Source organism: Meles meles, chromosome 9 (assembly GCF_922984935.1).
Source record: "Meles meles chromosome 9, mMelMel3.1 paternal haplotype, whole genome shotgun sequence".
Lineage (NCBI taxonomy): Eukaryota > Metazoa > Chordata > Mammalia > Carnivora > Mustelidae > Meles > Meles meles.
The window spans coordinates 43874324-43890240 of NC_060074.1; positions in this window are offsets into that span (position 1 = coordinate 43874324).

A 15917-nucleotide genomic window follows, 5' to 3' on the forward strand; every position below is an offset into this window, starting at 1 on the left:
GTTCCTCACTGTCTGTTCCTGCTTGGTCCTTACACAGGTCTCCTCCGTGTCCTCGTATTGCAGGGTGTCCCCTGTTGCTCTCCAACCCCGTGTTGGGTCATGGGGTCCTTGGTGGACTGTCCTGGCCCTCTTCTGGTTTCTGACCACCCTTCGCCCACGAGAATCACCCAGCTGCCCCCTTTGCCCTGAACGGTGGAGGGAGGGTGCACAGATGCTGAACTGATTCAAGACAAACCATACAGCACTCCTTGCTCTGTGGATTCTCATCTCCCCCCACCCCCAGGCCCCAGGATACCCCAGGTGCCTTCAGACTTCCGTGGGGTCCCTGGTGTGCAAGCTCCGTCTCAGCGATGCTACAGTGACTAAACTCTCTCTGCTCTTAGAAATCCTCTTCTCTGCCCTGCCTGGGGCTTGAGGACTTGCTCTGGTTCATCCCGGTTATCCAGGCTCCAAAGCCCTCCCTTTGATCTCTGGCTGTAAAAGCCTTCCCAGGTGCTGTGGACTGTGGCATTGTGGGTGGAGCATGGAGGCACAGGTCAAGGGCTACAGAACTCAGGGGGGTGGGGTAGGGGGGGTGGATTATCAGTTTATCAGAGGAATTCCATTCCACTCTTGTGGATGTGGATGTGGAGTCGGGAGAAGGAGCTGTGCGCCAGGTTTGAGATAAGAGTTGGAATCTAGTGGGAAGAAGGCTGGGGTAGTAGTGCCCGGCTCTCCTCAAGTTCATTGTCCAGAGAGCCCGATGTTGACATTTCTCCCTTTTTGAGGTTCATTCATCTGGCATCCTTTCTGATGGGGAGAGCTTTGAAAATGCTAGCCTTGCGAGATGGTAGTGAAGCTGTTAGTAATTTCATGCACGATGGCGTCTGGACCCTAGGAGGCGGCTGGAGCTCCAGGAGAGGGTGGGGTATGGGATGGAGAGAGAAGTGGCCTGGAGCCCAGCCCCACTGGAGAGAGGGGGAGGCTTCCCTGCTCTCCCACCTCCCTCTGACCCTGAGACCTGATGGCAGTGTGCATCAGGGAGTCCCTAGTGAATGCTTTCCACAAGCGGCAATGTGTACACAGCTTCCTGGGTCCCTGCGAGTGAAGAAGAAAAGTATTACAACTGAAGACACCACATGTAACATCCCGTGGCCATCAAGGAATAAATCTGGATGGTCCCTGGATGATGAATTTCAACCTTCCCAGTAGGCTCAGGGCAAACTGGCATGAGACCCTGTGGACACTTGTATTTTCTCTTACTGGGTCACAAGAAATTCTGGAGGTCTGGAGGCAGCAGCTCGAGGATGTGGCCTATTTATGAGGCATCTGGAAATTCTGCCTCGCTAGGCTTCTTCTCCCTGGGTCCAGGTGACTTCCTATCCACCTATCCACCTATCCACTTATTCCCAAGTCCAGCATCTCAGAACCTGGGGACCCATGGGGAGCTGTGGATGTGTACCTGGTAGGGTTGTGTGCAAGGGCTGATGAGTGTAGGAAGATCCCTGGAGTCCCCTCCTGGAGGTTTGGACTTCACTCCTGAACCGCAGGCTTTTCTCTGGGTGGATGCATGGCCCTGACATTTCAGTCCTTCCTGGCTGATGGCTTCTGGGGGCTTAAATGCTTGAGAAGATCTGCCAGTGTCATAAAGCCCTTCCCACCCCACATCCCAGTACCGGAACTCCCAGCTCCTTCCGTTGGGATGGTGCATGGATACACAGTGCCTACAAACAACGCCAAATGTTGGTACCAACAACCCTTGATACGGAATGATAGCAGTTTGGGTAAAGCATGATAGGAAACCGACTTACTTCTTGTAGGCAGTTCGCATTTGCAACCATTCTTCAGTTTCTAAGCTGGGAAGACCTGTGTATCCGACCTCTGGTGCACGCTCGCACTCGCTGGGCTTGTTGGACGCGTATGAGTGGGTTCCTATTCACCTGTGTATGGGTGTACCTTGCCATACCCACGGCCTCTGTCCAGATTCCTCAGGGCCCTGCTTCCCAAGGACCGAGATAAATGGCCACGGGGAGGATTCTTACTGAAGGAGGGGATGGTCCTCTGTATGGGATGGGAAGAGTGATGGGCAATTTTGGCGTTTTTCTTATTTTTCAAAAGCTTCGTTTTTGTTGGCTTTTCATATGCTTATTCCCTCAGGCCTTTCCATGCGGGATTCAGAAGGGCTGCCAATCATATGTCATTTCTCCCAACGTGTTGGGGGACACACAGGGATCATCAGGCGTTTGTCATAAGACAACGTGCCGAACGCCACGGAATGGAAAGATCTGGATTTCCATAGTTATTTCCGGAACTAAACTGATTGAAATCATTTCCTAGGTAGGTCGGAATCTTCCCTTTAACAAGTTTCAGAAGAAAGAGCAAAGAGAGCGTCATTGTGGCAATGGCATTAAATCTGCTTGGGTGACTCAGAATGTATGTTGGCACGGCAACCTATCATGGGGAGAGCGCAAACACGACGTGTCGGTGGCCGCCGCCCGTCTGAAAGAGCCCCGGGCTCCGCGAGACCATGCTGGATTTGCTTCCTTTTAGCCTTTCACATGAAAGCGTTTGAAGCTAATCTTTTCATTCCCTTTCGCAGCGCTGTAATCAATAGGAAGAACGCATTAAAGGTTTTCCCGCCGCCGCATTTCTCAGGGTCGTTGTTGAAAGTGCGGATTGTGTTTTATGCGGTCCCGTAATGAGAATTTGAATTTCGTGTGGAGCCTGAAGTGTAAATGAAAAGTCGTCAGTGGCCCAGCTGTGCCACCGATGGATGTCTTTCTCCGCAATTTATTCCACACTTGTTTCCGTTAATGTATTCATCCATCCGTGCACTGGTTCATTCAGTCTCGGATCCGACGAGCTTTGTGTAGTGCCCACCGTGTGCCAGGCACTGTGCTTGTCTTTAAAATGTCAGAGACGGCCGGGGCTTTGTTTTCCCTTTTGATAGGCTCCCAGCCTGGAAGGGGAGATGGACGATGAGACGGAGAGAAATCGTTATATGGCAGCATGGTGAGAAGGATCCTGGTGGCCTTTTTCTGGAAAGATTCAGAGCTGACGGGAGGGAGTGAGCCTTTACAGAAGGAGTCAGGGAGGGTTACAAAGATGGGTCCTCCTATCCCAGCCCAAGGATGGCCAGACTCCAACAGGCAGGCCCGGGGGACGCGGGGTGGGACGGCAGGCATCGGGAGAGTCACTGGGATGCTGGCACTGTTAAAAGCAATGGGTCATGGAAAAGTGAAGGCATCCGAGGGGTGGCCAGAAGTTAATGAATGCTGACATCATTTATCCCTGTGCGATAGGAGCTCATTTCAAAGTGGGAATTAAAAGTCTTAATGACCACCCCCCACCCTGAGGTTGGAAAAATGAGGCTTTAGCACAAGAACGTCGGGGGAACGGCGAGAGAAACTTCAGGGAGAATCTGCACTCTGTTCTTACCTGCTTTGAAAGGCCCATTTCCAGCCCTGGTTCCAAAAGGAATGGGCTATTCTCTGTGAGCTCGACTTCTCTCCGTGTCCTGCTTGGTGGCACCTGCTGCGAGTGAGAGGTGCCTGCCAGGTCTTTGCCGCGGCTTGTGGAGGGGATGGAGACCACGCTGTAAGTGCTGGCCTCTCGCCGTCGAAACTCAGTGTTTTCATTGCCTTCTCTCCTACCAGCTCACACAGGGTCTTTAGGCTGGGAGTTTGGTTCACTGTCACACATAAAACATACTTGGGACTCCACAAGAGAGGGGCAGGAAGAGTGTGCATCCCATGTGCCCAGCTGCCCTTGCCTTTCTTACCTGGTCTGTGCACCCTCAGACATGCACCCTCAAACTCCATCCTGGGCCCTGGGGCTCTGAGTCTGTAACCAAGACTGGAAACGTCCCGTAGCCAATGCCTGGGGATGTGGGAGTGCCAGGCCCTGGCCCCGCTATTTTGGGAGGGCACACTCAGGGTGTAAGTTGTTACCCCAATTCTCCTTTCATTGGCTTCACCTCCATCGGCTGCTTCCCTTCTCCTTCCTGCTTTCCCACTCCCTCCCTGGGACATCATCGCTCAGTGGGGGGAGCTGTGGGGACAAAATACTATGGACTGGTGTTGACCAGGGAGCCTTCATCCCAAGGCTTCTCTTGGTTGTGGGTAGCTGCCATCTCAGTACGTGCTCGCGTGACTTCTTCTTTGTGCACATGGCGGAGGGAGCAAGCTCTTGGCATCTCTTATCAGGATGCTAATCCCCTCGGACCAGGGCTCCATCCTTATGATTTCATTTAATCTTGATTACTTCCCTAGAGGCCCCATCTTCAAATACAGCCACCTGGGGAAGGGGGAGAGGGTGGGGCTTCCACATATGATTTTTGTGGAGGGAGGGGGCACCCATATCCAGCCCATAGCAGACACGGTGTAGTGAATGAAACAGGAGCATTTATGGAGCACTACCTGTGCGCCCAGCCCCTCATGGGCGTTCTCAAAGTTTAGCTGCAGAAATGGAAAGACCCTCTCACGTGCCACCGTGTCCCCTCCCTGCCAGCTGGGGCTGGCCCACCGATGAGCATGTCTTCCCTTTTTGGAGAATGGAAGCCTGGGACTGGGGGATGCAGGGGCTGCTGGAGGTTCCCCCAGCCTGCCCGTCCAGCCGTGGATCTGGAATCTGAGTATTTACCGTCTCGCGCAAGGACCACCAGTGCATGCGGCTTCCTGTGGGACTATGGGAAGACTGGTTTCTAGGGCTGCTGTGGAACATACTGGGGGGATTATGACCATGGAGGCCTGAAGTCAGACATCAGGGTGTGGGTAGGGTTGGCTCCTCTCAATGGATCTGAGGGACCATCACTTCCTGCCCTCCCAGCGTCTGGGGGCTCCAGGTCTTCACTGGCTTGGGGATGAGTGACTCCTGTTGTGGCCTCTGGCTTCATGTGGTTTTCTTTCTCCGCATCTCTGGGTTTCCTCCTGTTCTCACGAGGACACCTGTCACTGGATGGAGGACCTTTAATTATATCTGCAAAGATTGTCCTCTGATCAGCCCACATTCACGCTCTGGGTGGATGTCTTATGTAGGGTATACTAGTGAGCCCCCACAGGGGTGTTCCTGCCCACGCGCCCAGTGGGCAGACAGGTGTGTCCCTCGATCCCAGCCCAGCCCTGCATGCATGAGGCTTGTGTTGACTGGGCTCCAGCCAAACTTTCTCCTCCTGTCTTCCTGTTTGCGGGTTTGGGGTTCTCTTTCCCACGGGGGTTTTTCTCAAGCAGCTACTGACCTTTGGTGATCTACTCAGGGTTCACAGCGGATGCTAAAAGAGTCACCGGGAGTGCTGTGTGGTAAGGAGGGCCCTGGTGGCCATGAACCTCGCAAGAGGACTACTTGGCTAGAACAAGAGGCTTCACCATGAACACCTGAGCGTCTGTGCCTTGGGGGCTCTCTTCCCAGGCTGGCCTGTTTCCCCATATCCTTCCGTCCCTCTGTCTGGGAGGTGTAACCCTGAGACGGGGCATTCCAGAAGGGAAGGTAGAGAAGGGGATGGGGAAGTGGGTGGGGTGGGGGAGTGTCCCAATTCTAGCCTTAGCCTCTCACCGCTGGCTGCTCTGCCTGAGGCCCCAGAGCCCAGACTCAGATTCAGTTTCTCCCCGGGAGTCACCTAGTTCAGAATGGACAGAGAGGGCTGGTCTCCCGACTACAGAGTAGGGGTGGGGCATGAGGGTCGAAGATGGAAGTGTTTTCAGAGCCACCCAGGGGTGTCTTGGCGAAATGTTTTATACCTGGCTCGCTGATGGAAAGAAAAAGTCCTGATTTCTAGTATCCTTTGATTCTTTTGGGGTAAATATTCCCACCGTGGCCGATTTCCCGCTCCCTGAGTGATGTCCCCAAAGGCAAAGTAGAGGCAAGCGGGTCTGTGGGACGCCTTCGGTGGCCCTTCCAGCAGAGGAGCAACCCTGCCGGTCACTGGAACAGCACAGAGAGGAGTGAAATGGAATAGAAGAACCAGGAAGTGATGCGTTCTGAATACTGATTGCCTTTATTTTTCACACATTTATTCTGAAGCTTACATATTTAGTTTTAATAATGGCTGTGCTTAGTACCTGACTCACAGAAGTTCTGGAAGTGTGACCATTGGCTCCTGCCAAGGGGCCACGTCCTACCCTCTCACTGGCACCTGACCGCTCAAATTTCTAAGGCTTTCTGGACTTCGAGGCATAAATAAATGTGTTTCTTATTGGTTTCTCTCTCTGCAGGACTTCAGATTTCATTCTGGGCTTGGAAGATAGTGATTCAAGGATGATACACGTGTCTTTGTGTGTTCATTGAATTTTCTCCACGAACATTGTGGTGAGGGTTTGGGAAGATACACCAGTAATTCCTTGCTATTGTTTATAAACCTTTCTATTAAATTTCTCTGTTCTGATTTCTTCTCCTTATTGGGCTGACTGATCCAGAGCCATGGGGTAAGTCAGTGCCTGCGAGCGTCTGATGGGTTTGCCATCCCCACAGTGCTGCCATCCCCCCGTCACTCTCCCAGCAGGGCTCTCAGCTCAGTCTCATGTGTTGGTTATCCCCCTACCTTGTCTGCATCCAACCGACTCATCCTTCATCTGAGTGTCAGACTTGTTCTCTCTGGTGCCCTGCACTCTGGGGACCCCTGGCCACCGGCTTCTGGTCACACTAGAGGCGGAGGTGGTCCCAGCAGGTTGGTGGGGGCGGGAGGGAGACACCAGGGCAATTCTCTCCTCCCTCCCTGCTGTGGCTCCCTTCTCTGTGGTCCTCGTGTGCACCCGTGGGGCCTGGCCTGGGAAATCTTCTGTCAGGTGGCCTTGACCTTTTGGCTCCAGTAACTCACCTCTTCCAGGATCCCACAGGCCCTAGGGGTGGTGTTCCCTCCCTGACACTGATGGCTGGGTTGCCTCATTGTCCTCAAATGTCTTCTCAGGGCTCTCAGAACCTTTTATGAAGTCCCCCAGGCTACATTCTTTCCCTCAGTGGCTGGCATGGTCTCCTTGCTCCCGGCTGAATCCAGTGAGTTCGTGAGTCCTTCACCGAACCTGACCAAGTCTCCTGCCAAGGGAAGGGTGGGTGTGGGGGCACTCTTGACTCTCACTCACCATTCCCTCTCCCTTTGCACTCAACATTTTCCTTGTCTGTTTTCTTCGGAATCAGTTCCAATACTTGTTCCAATACTTGTCACACCATGGATCAAACTTTACATTATTTTGGACGCTGCCCGTGGAGACTCCTGCGACCCCAAATGCCTCCCAGTTAGACCTCAAGGGTGTCACATCTGCCTGAGGGTGGCTAAAGGCCAACAGAAGGCACCGGTGGTCTTGGGCAGCCGCCTGCCATGCGTGCTAGAGAAGGAAGCACACCCCAGCGGCCTGAACCAGGCTGTGGAATTCCAGCAGTGGCCAGTGAGTAATTAGGTGTGGTCACTGGTGGCCGGCCTCGAGGCTGACTCAACCCATTCATCATCTCTGGGCCACTCAGTCTCCGCTGACTGTGCCTGGTCCTTGTCTGACTTCAGAACCAGACCTGAATGTTCAGCCTGCATGGTCACAGGGGAGACTCTGCCTTCTCAGATGGGAGCCCACAGGGTTCAGACAGTTCTGTCATATGGGGAAGAAACAGATCCAGCAAGTGCAAGGGTCCTGGTTGAGGTCAGCCAGCGAGATCACTGGGATTGGTTTTAGAGGAACGCATTGCAGCGAAGTTCAGCTCTGAGCAGCATCGGCTCCAAGGACGCAAATACTCACACTGAGGATGACGAGTGAAGGGGATGCCTGCTCCCTTGTGTCCTGGCGATGTTTCTCCAAGGGAGTCCAGCCCTGTCAGAGTCCCGGAGCCTTCCTTGAGAAAGAGATCCCTGTGGTCAGACAGATTTTGTACCTGGGCAAAAGCTGATGCTTGAGATGTCCCTGAGTAAAGAAACCTCAGCTTTGTTGGGTGCATGGAGCCCCATCCTTACGGAACTAGTATTTCTGGCCCATGGAGCTGGGTTGGCCTGCAGAGCTAATATTGAACCTGACAGGGCTCCGAGCTTGGCAGCAGGGCTTCCCTCTGGGAAGGTTTTGAAACAAAAGTGATTCCCAGAGTCTGCCTGTGGCTGGTTTGGTTTAGGGGCTCCAGGGTGAACCCTACAACCCACACTCTGTAAAAATTTTCCAGGTGATTCTGATCATCCTTTAGGTCAGAATTTGGATTCACTATACCTGTGGAAGCATTTTAGGGACCACAGAGCCCAACAGTTGAGTTGTTCCTTTGTTTTGATTTAAGTCTGAGCATCCCAGAGGTGAAGGGGAGAGGGAAGTCAGGGGTGGCCCATGTCCGTCATCAGCCTCACCCAATGGGTAAGCATCCTGGAAAATGTCGTCTCAGGATAGACATTGATAGAGCAGTCATGCCTTTCAAGGGCTGGGGAAGATGGCTGTGGGGGGAGGTAACTTTACCCCGGGAGCTTGCCCTGGTGCTGAGTGGCAGGACCGCTCCCCCCCCCCCCCCCCCCCCCGCCGAGTCACTGCCCTGGACTGCGGAATTAGCAGCCCTCCCTTCGGGAAGCAGCAGGAGGAAATGATCTCCTCCGTGAATGTTTACTCATCCCTGGCTTGCCCAGCATCCAGGCCAATGCTTATAGCACACTTCCACCCAGCCCGGGAAATGTGTTCTGTGCTCTACATAACATGGAAAAATCAAGTCGGGGGAGACATCTTAGAAGTGTGTGGACCCATGTAAAACTACTTCAGGAAGAGCCCAAGGCGATGGATTAGAATGGAACCGCAAAGTACCTCTTAGTAACTGGGAAGGCAATTAGGCGTTGCAAACCGCTCGCAGAGGGGCCCTTGAGCAGTGGGCCTGGCCACCAAATCAAAAGTCACGAATGTGGCCTCCGTGTAGGACAGAGTCACCTGCTCTCAGGGAATGGAGCTCCAGGCAGCGGTGATTCCAGTAGAACCAGAAGTACACTGCCCAGTGGACCCTGAGGTGAGCTAGAACCAGGCCGGGCAGGGTTCCATGCCACCCTTTCCAACCTCGTGTGGTTCAGCTTGGCCACACAAGAACCTGAAAGGCAGTTGAATAAGTTATGCTTCATAAGAGACCATGTCTCCTTAAATTATGTTTCAGGGTTGTTTAAGGCACCCAATTGTGCTTTGGTCCCCCAGTACTTTCTTGTACAGAAAACTCAGGAGTTTATTAATAATGTTTCACATATATGTATTTTTTTTTTTTTTTACCTCCTACCCTCCACCACCAAGGTGCCTCAGGGGTTTTGAGGAGCAGACAACCCAGAGAGTGTGTGGCTGCCAACTCAGAGGTCACGGTGAAACAACCAGCAGGTATGAGAATTGCCATGAACTCTGACTTCGTTCTTGTCGATCTGGGCTTTACTCCCCACTTATCTCTGTGTGACTTTGGGGAGGTTACCTAAGTTCTCAGAGCTATATATCCCCCATACCATAATATGGGGATGCTGGAGGGATCTTCTTCACGGGCTCGTTTTGAGGATGAAATCTGAGGAATTGCATCAGCTGCACGGCACCCTGCCTGATAGAGGTATGCCCTCACGATAGGGCAGCTTGCTGTCAGCAGACGTTACTTCTCCCTGGGGCTTCCATGAACTTTGTCCTGCCTGCCTTCGCTTCCTGTCTCCCCAATGAGACATGGGGGACCTGGGCCGGGAAATCATCTCTGCTCAGCCAATACCCTGCACGCAGCCTGGCTGTTGGCCGCCGGCTCCGTGTGGAGCTGTTGAACAGACAAGCGGATGAACGGCACCCCGAGCTTGCCCTCCATGAGATCGCCTACAGAGGGAACGCGCTGATAACAGACGCAATGAAAGCAGGGACATGATCGGCAGGTTAAGGGATGGTCTCCTTCACATTGATCTGTGGCGACCTTCAGAAGTGAGAGCAGATGGGGCACCCGAGTCCGCAAATGCTCATCTGAGCAGGAGGCGGTCCTGGACTTGGCCTTCTCATAATGTCCAATGGTTTGCTGCTCAGAGACCTGGAAACCAAGGCACTAAGCTGTATATGGACTTTCTTTCCTCTGCCCAGTCACAGGAAGTATCTCTAAGTGTTTTGACTTATCCAGTAGTGTGAGGCCCATGCAACTGAAAAAAAAAAAAAAAAAAAAAAAGGAAAAACACTCCCGTTTTCCAAGTGATAAAAGCAGGAGTTTCTGGCAGTTTTGCTCAAGCTTTGGGTATTTTGGAAGCTCCAGCCCAGAATGCCATGGGAGCAACAACTGGAGATGGTGGTGTGGGTGCCCTTGGCAGCAGGTGGGGAGAGGAAACTCCAGTGTAGATGCTCAGCGCTGGGCTGAGCCTATCACCTGATCTCCATTTGGGCTTTGGAGGGTGGTGTTTTTATCACCCCATTACATGCATCGAGGGACTGGCCTGAGGAGGGTAAATGGAACCTCAGCCTGACGGGTTCTGAGGCCACTCCCTCAGGCTGCCCCCGGATGGACTCGGTCTCAGCAGACTGTGTCAGCAGAGGGCATTCTGAGCTGGCCAGCCCAGCTGCCCAGAGCAAATCCCGGCACTACCAGAGGCCCAAACCCAATTTACAAAAGAATTTTGTAAATTCTTTTTTTCTTCCCTCCCATCTGAGCTATAGATTTGAGCATAAGTCTTTGATTCTTCATTTATAAGAGCAGACACCCTGATGAAATACATGTTTATTTTACAGAATTTGTCAAAGTCAGAGGTTATCCAAAGGTCGAACAATATGGCCATCCAGGAGTAGTCTTTGAAGATAGTTAATTGGACCTTTGGGGTTCTACTCAGAAGGAAGAACCGATGAAGAAATAGGTTTAAAACTAAGCGAAGTTCATCCATTTCTACTTGGGGGTTCATTTTCCCTTCCTTTCACTCCCAGAGCTGGATTTGGTCTTCTAAGGTTACTCTGAGGTTGCTAAACGGTCAATTCATTCTTTTTCCTGACAATGTAGAAAAGTAATATTGATCGCCATATGGATGGAAAGCTTATTCTTAGACGCTGGATCGCTGCCATAAAGATATGGTAGGCGATGAAGGCGGAAACCCCAAACCACGTGGCTTATTTTTTGGTGTAAAATCCTGAAATGTCTGAAACTTGATACCGTTTTTCGGGGAGGCCAGTCAGAGGCTGTGCTATTCGGTGAAGACCCTTCAGAGAGAAGGGCCAGGCTTTTTGCTGAATTTCTGATCTTTGCTTCAATAAGCATTTCTGTAATGACCTATTCATTCACGGGCAGAATCTACTTTTGGTTACTTGATCCAGAAAACACCCACACATTCAGATGGTCAGCAAGCGGAATGTTTGCACGTTTCTCTGCTTCACGGCTTCTCATTCAATCCTATTTGGAGAGCCGACCTCCCCGGGGGCGGGGGGGGGGGTGCTCCGCACCTCCACAGCTCAGGGGTGTCGCACGGTGCCTGGCAACACAGGTGGCCTCACAGAAGCACACTGACTCCATAGACAAGGGAGTGACGGCTCTTTCTGGCAGCACTTCACTTGGGGACCATGTGGCCCAAGTGGACCCATTTGGATTTTAACGCAGCTCGGAGAAGCTAGCCAAGACTGAGGGGATGACGATCGTGCGGGTCAGGTGGTGTGACTTCGGGCCAGATGAAGTGTGCTTCACTCCACTTTGGGCTGCGTGTCTCCAAATGTCCCTGGCTTTCGGGTGGGCCAGATGACCCCAGGGGACCAGTCCTCATGGGATTCCTCCAGCTTGAGTCTTTGAAGCCAGGAGCTCAATGAGTCAGGCTTCATTTCGGATTTCTGAGGGATGGACCACCAAGGTCACAGCTGGGCTCTGAGAAGCAAGTGCCACCCATCCCCCAAAGCTGGCTATCTCTGCCTGCCAACTGCTTGTTGCTATCTTTCTAGCATGTTCTGGTTCAGAGATGGCATCAGAGCTCAGGAATCAGACCTATCTTATTCAGCCTCTCTGAGCCTTGACTCTCTCCTGTAGGATACGGACTCCACTCTGGTATCCATCTCAAAGTGTGCGGTGAGAGGTGATCTAGATAGTTCTGCGACAGTCCAGCACCTCGAACGTGTCTGTTAACAGCCCCTCCCTGACCCCCTCGCCTGTCTGCCTCTTCTCCCTCTCTTGCTGCAGTGTGTGACATTCTCGTCAGGGGACAGCTGGGAGGATGTATGGGGAAGCCCGGGACAGGCAGGCCTGGACACTGTTGGGAATGCCTGTGCCTGTAGGCGGGGCTCAGAGGCTATCGCAAGAATCCTGGATTAGCTCCATTCGCCCATCAGGACACTTGGCAGGTTTAACTTTATCTGGATGCGGCTGATTGCTGTGCACTCTTCTTGGTCCCCTCGAAGAAGAATTCTTTCTGTATCATCACTTTCTTTATACAGATTTACTGGAGGTTGTTTGTTCTTACATTTCAAATGTCAAGTTCTTTCCCCATTTTAACAGCCCCTTGCGATTAGTTTTTAAAACCCCACCCTGTGGTTATGTGCATAATATTTGAGGAATTCACATATTTCCAAAAATTGCTAACAGTGGGGAAAATAAAAAACAAATTCTTGACCCCACCTATGATGACTCAATTGATGTTACCCTCGGTCTTAGCCGGGCCCTGAGTACGTCGTGGTCAGCAGGCAGCATTTTCTGAGGTCAGCTAATTCGGTCTGTGGCATATCACCAGCCAGGCAAAGCAGTGGGGCTCCAGCTTGCCCTACAGGCCCTCGAGGGCTTCCTGGAAGAGGTGGAATTTCTTGAGGGACCTTCGTTAGAATTTACCCCACATGTTTTTCAAGGCAGCTGTTCCCTCTGCTTGTCCTTGAGTCCCCAGAGCCTTCAGTGCTCCATCTTGAGGTGATCTCAGGGGTGGCAGAGAAGGGACAGCAAAAACACCTTTGCTGTCAGGCACCACGCTCACCTGGGAGCACCTGACCTAGAAGAGAATGGGTCTGGGTTTTGTTTCACTTGTGGGTTCTCCAACTGCTGCTGTAGTTTTCCCCTAAAAGGCACTGGGAAGAGGGCAGCAGAGCCATTGTACAGGAGACACCCCCGTTCACCTTGATGTCTTCGGGTTCTCAAACGTGCCCAGCATTCAGAGGAGTCATGTGTACCTGCGGGGATAAGGAATGAATGAACGAGACCCGTGCCCTTTGAGAGAACAAAGATGTCACTCATTTGGGCACAGCAGACTGATTTATGCACTTCCACAAAGCTCTCAGAAATTTGGCCAAGACTTCCCACATTCAGCCTCAGGGCAGCTGCGTTTCTGGAAGCAACTATCCGCAGGTTCCCTAATGAAAACCAAACAACGTAACCCGTGCCAGGACTCACCAGCGACAGCCCCGGGGAAGCAGGCTTCTCTGATTACCTGCAGTGTGTCTGCGGGGAGCAGCCTCGGTGGGTGTGGATGTCAAGCACCGGGCAGATCCACAGGTGATACCAGTCATCACGATGGAACCCGTGCCTTCCTGCATCCTGGGAGTGTGGTGTGATCCAGATGGGAGACGGGAAATCTCCGATCCAACCTCAGGCTGCCTCCCACACCCACCTCCATCCCAGTACCTGGCAGGTAACTTTCAGAAGAGACACACAAAATATTATTTTAAATGGTTCCGTTTTCCTGCTGAGAACAAAACCTACAAATCAGAGTGAGTTCCTTTTGTTTAGCTCTGTAGCTCATGAAAGACGTTGGCTATGCTACCAAACAATTTATCTAGAATGACTCCATTAATCAGTAAATCGTGCTGTCTGTCCTGGCGCTAAAATTGATCTTTACCAACAGGAGCCAAAGGCGAGCTTTGGATGTTCCTTCAGTAAGGGAGACCTCGTGGGCTGTTTGGCTAAAGAGAAATATTGCCGTTTTGGTCACCTGTGTATGGGTTGACCAGGCCGTTCCCTCTGAAAACATCGCCTGGGGACACTGATTTTACTGAGATAACACCCAACCTTTCAAGACGTGAAGCCAACTTCACAGATTTTGGGGGGAAAGAAAAGGTGGTTTTTCAGAAGTCCTCAATAACATCGTAAGACCTACGTTAGAATAAAAACCACAGTATTTAATGAAGCTTGTCTGAATGATTTTTTTCTGTCAATTATATTTGAATAAGCGGGGGAAAGCAGAAATAGAGCACTGAGGGGTTAGGTATGAAAAATCCACAACAGGGAAGTAACTGCCCACAAAGGGGTCCTTTGCAGCTGTGGGGGCAGGGGTGTGGGGTCACAGGGGGACGCGGGGGTGCAGGGGGTACGGGGGCGTGGGGTTGTTGGGGAGGTGTGCAGCTGTGGGGCTCTGAGAGCAGCACCCCAGAGTGGGCACTAGCAGAGACCACAGCTGGCCTCCATAAAGGGTTAGCAGGTCTCTTTTGTCAATCAGGGAAAAATATTGGCTAAGGTGAGTTTTCATTCATCTTGTGAATTTTATCATTGTAAACACCTGGCTGCCCCCCTGGGGCTTTTCACACTTTGGGATTTATGATGACCGGTCCCTGGCACCTGGGGCACAGAGCATCCATCCCCCAGAGCTGTGTGAGTGCCCGCCCCGCTGCGTGGCTATGCTTCCTACTCTCTTAAAGGGACAGTTTATCAGTCGTTCTCAAATGAATCAGCGGGCACATCTTTCCATTACTGGCACGAGTACAGATTTCCCCACACTTACTTTTCTTCTGCACTTATGATTTTTTTGTATCATTGTTCATAAGACAGTTCTTTTCCTCTGGTGTCTGAGCAAACACCGTGGTGGCGAGTTTATGGAATTATGAGAAGAGGGGTGAAATTGAAGCTATTTTTGCTTTGCTCAGGGTCAGCGGTGCACAGGAAGGGACATTACCTACCTAGTGGAAGAGGTCTGAATTGAGAGTATGGAGGTCTGGGTTGGGTGCTTTCTGCCCAGAGACCCTGTCCCAGCTTGCTTTTCTGGAATACGCCTGGGAGCATGGCTCCCCCATTCAAGGATCCAAGAATTTATGGGGGGGTGGTGGTGGTGGTGAGCAGAAGGGACTGCCAAGTTTCCAAAAATGCTTTTTGTCCCAAGAAAACCAGTGAGAAATTTAGCAGATGATTCCAGGTGGTTAAATATTTTTCTCCAGACACTATAGTTCCTTTATGGGCTCCTTTATGGAATAACTTAATAAGACCCAGGAGAGGGCAAATAACTTATTACATGGTTTAATTAATCAAAAGGTGTATTATCCCTCCCCCTCAACCCAAGGGATTTCTTTAAAACACTAGGGGAAGCGTCCAATGGTACAGTGAAGCATCATGAAAATATCATGCCTGCAACTTCTCTAGGACACATCTCCTTGGCTCATCTGGGAAGCTTTTAAACATTTCAGAAAGCTGCTCACACATAAGAGAAGCCCAGGACACTTGGAGGACACAGTGGCCTATGTCAATGGAGAAAAGAACTATGGTGTTAGAGAATAATTATAATTTCTAGGATTCACGTCGCAATACAATTGTCACCCCTAAAAATGCCCAAGGCATTGCCCACCAACTTCTAGACCGGCACTGACTTCCTCCTTCAGAAGCTAAAGAAAGAAAGAATCTAATGATTCCAGACTGTTCTTTTGCCTGGATGAGCCTCCAGCTAGGCCTCCAACCTTGTGGTCCCAGCTGCCTGAGTGTACTTCTTGTCTCAAACTGGCCTTGCCCTTCCCTCATCTGCTCTACGGCATGCCAGGTCCAATATGATAGTTGAGAGCTACCTGATTTTATTTCCATTTACATTAACAAGAATAAAACAAATTCATCTGGTCCATTGTGGCAGCCTGTATTAAAGCATTCAGTTGCCATGTGTGGTTCATAGCTCTCTCGCTGGACAGGGCAGATTTCTCAGCCATCAAAAAAAGAAATCTTAGCATTTGCAACGACGTGGATGGAACTGGAGGGTGTTAGGCTGAGTGAAGTAAGTCAGTCAGAGAGAGACAATGATCATACAATTTCACTCATGTGGAATGTAAGAAACAAAACAGAAGAGCATAGGGGAAGGGAGGGAAAAATAAAAT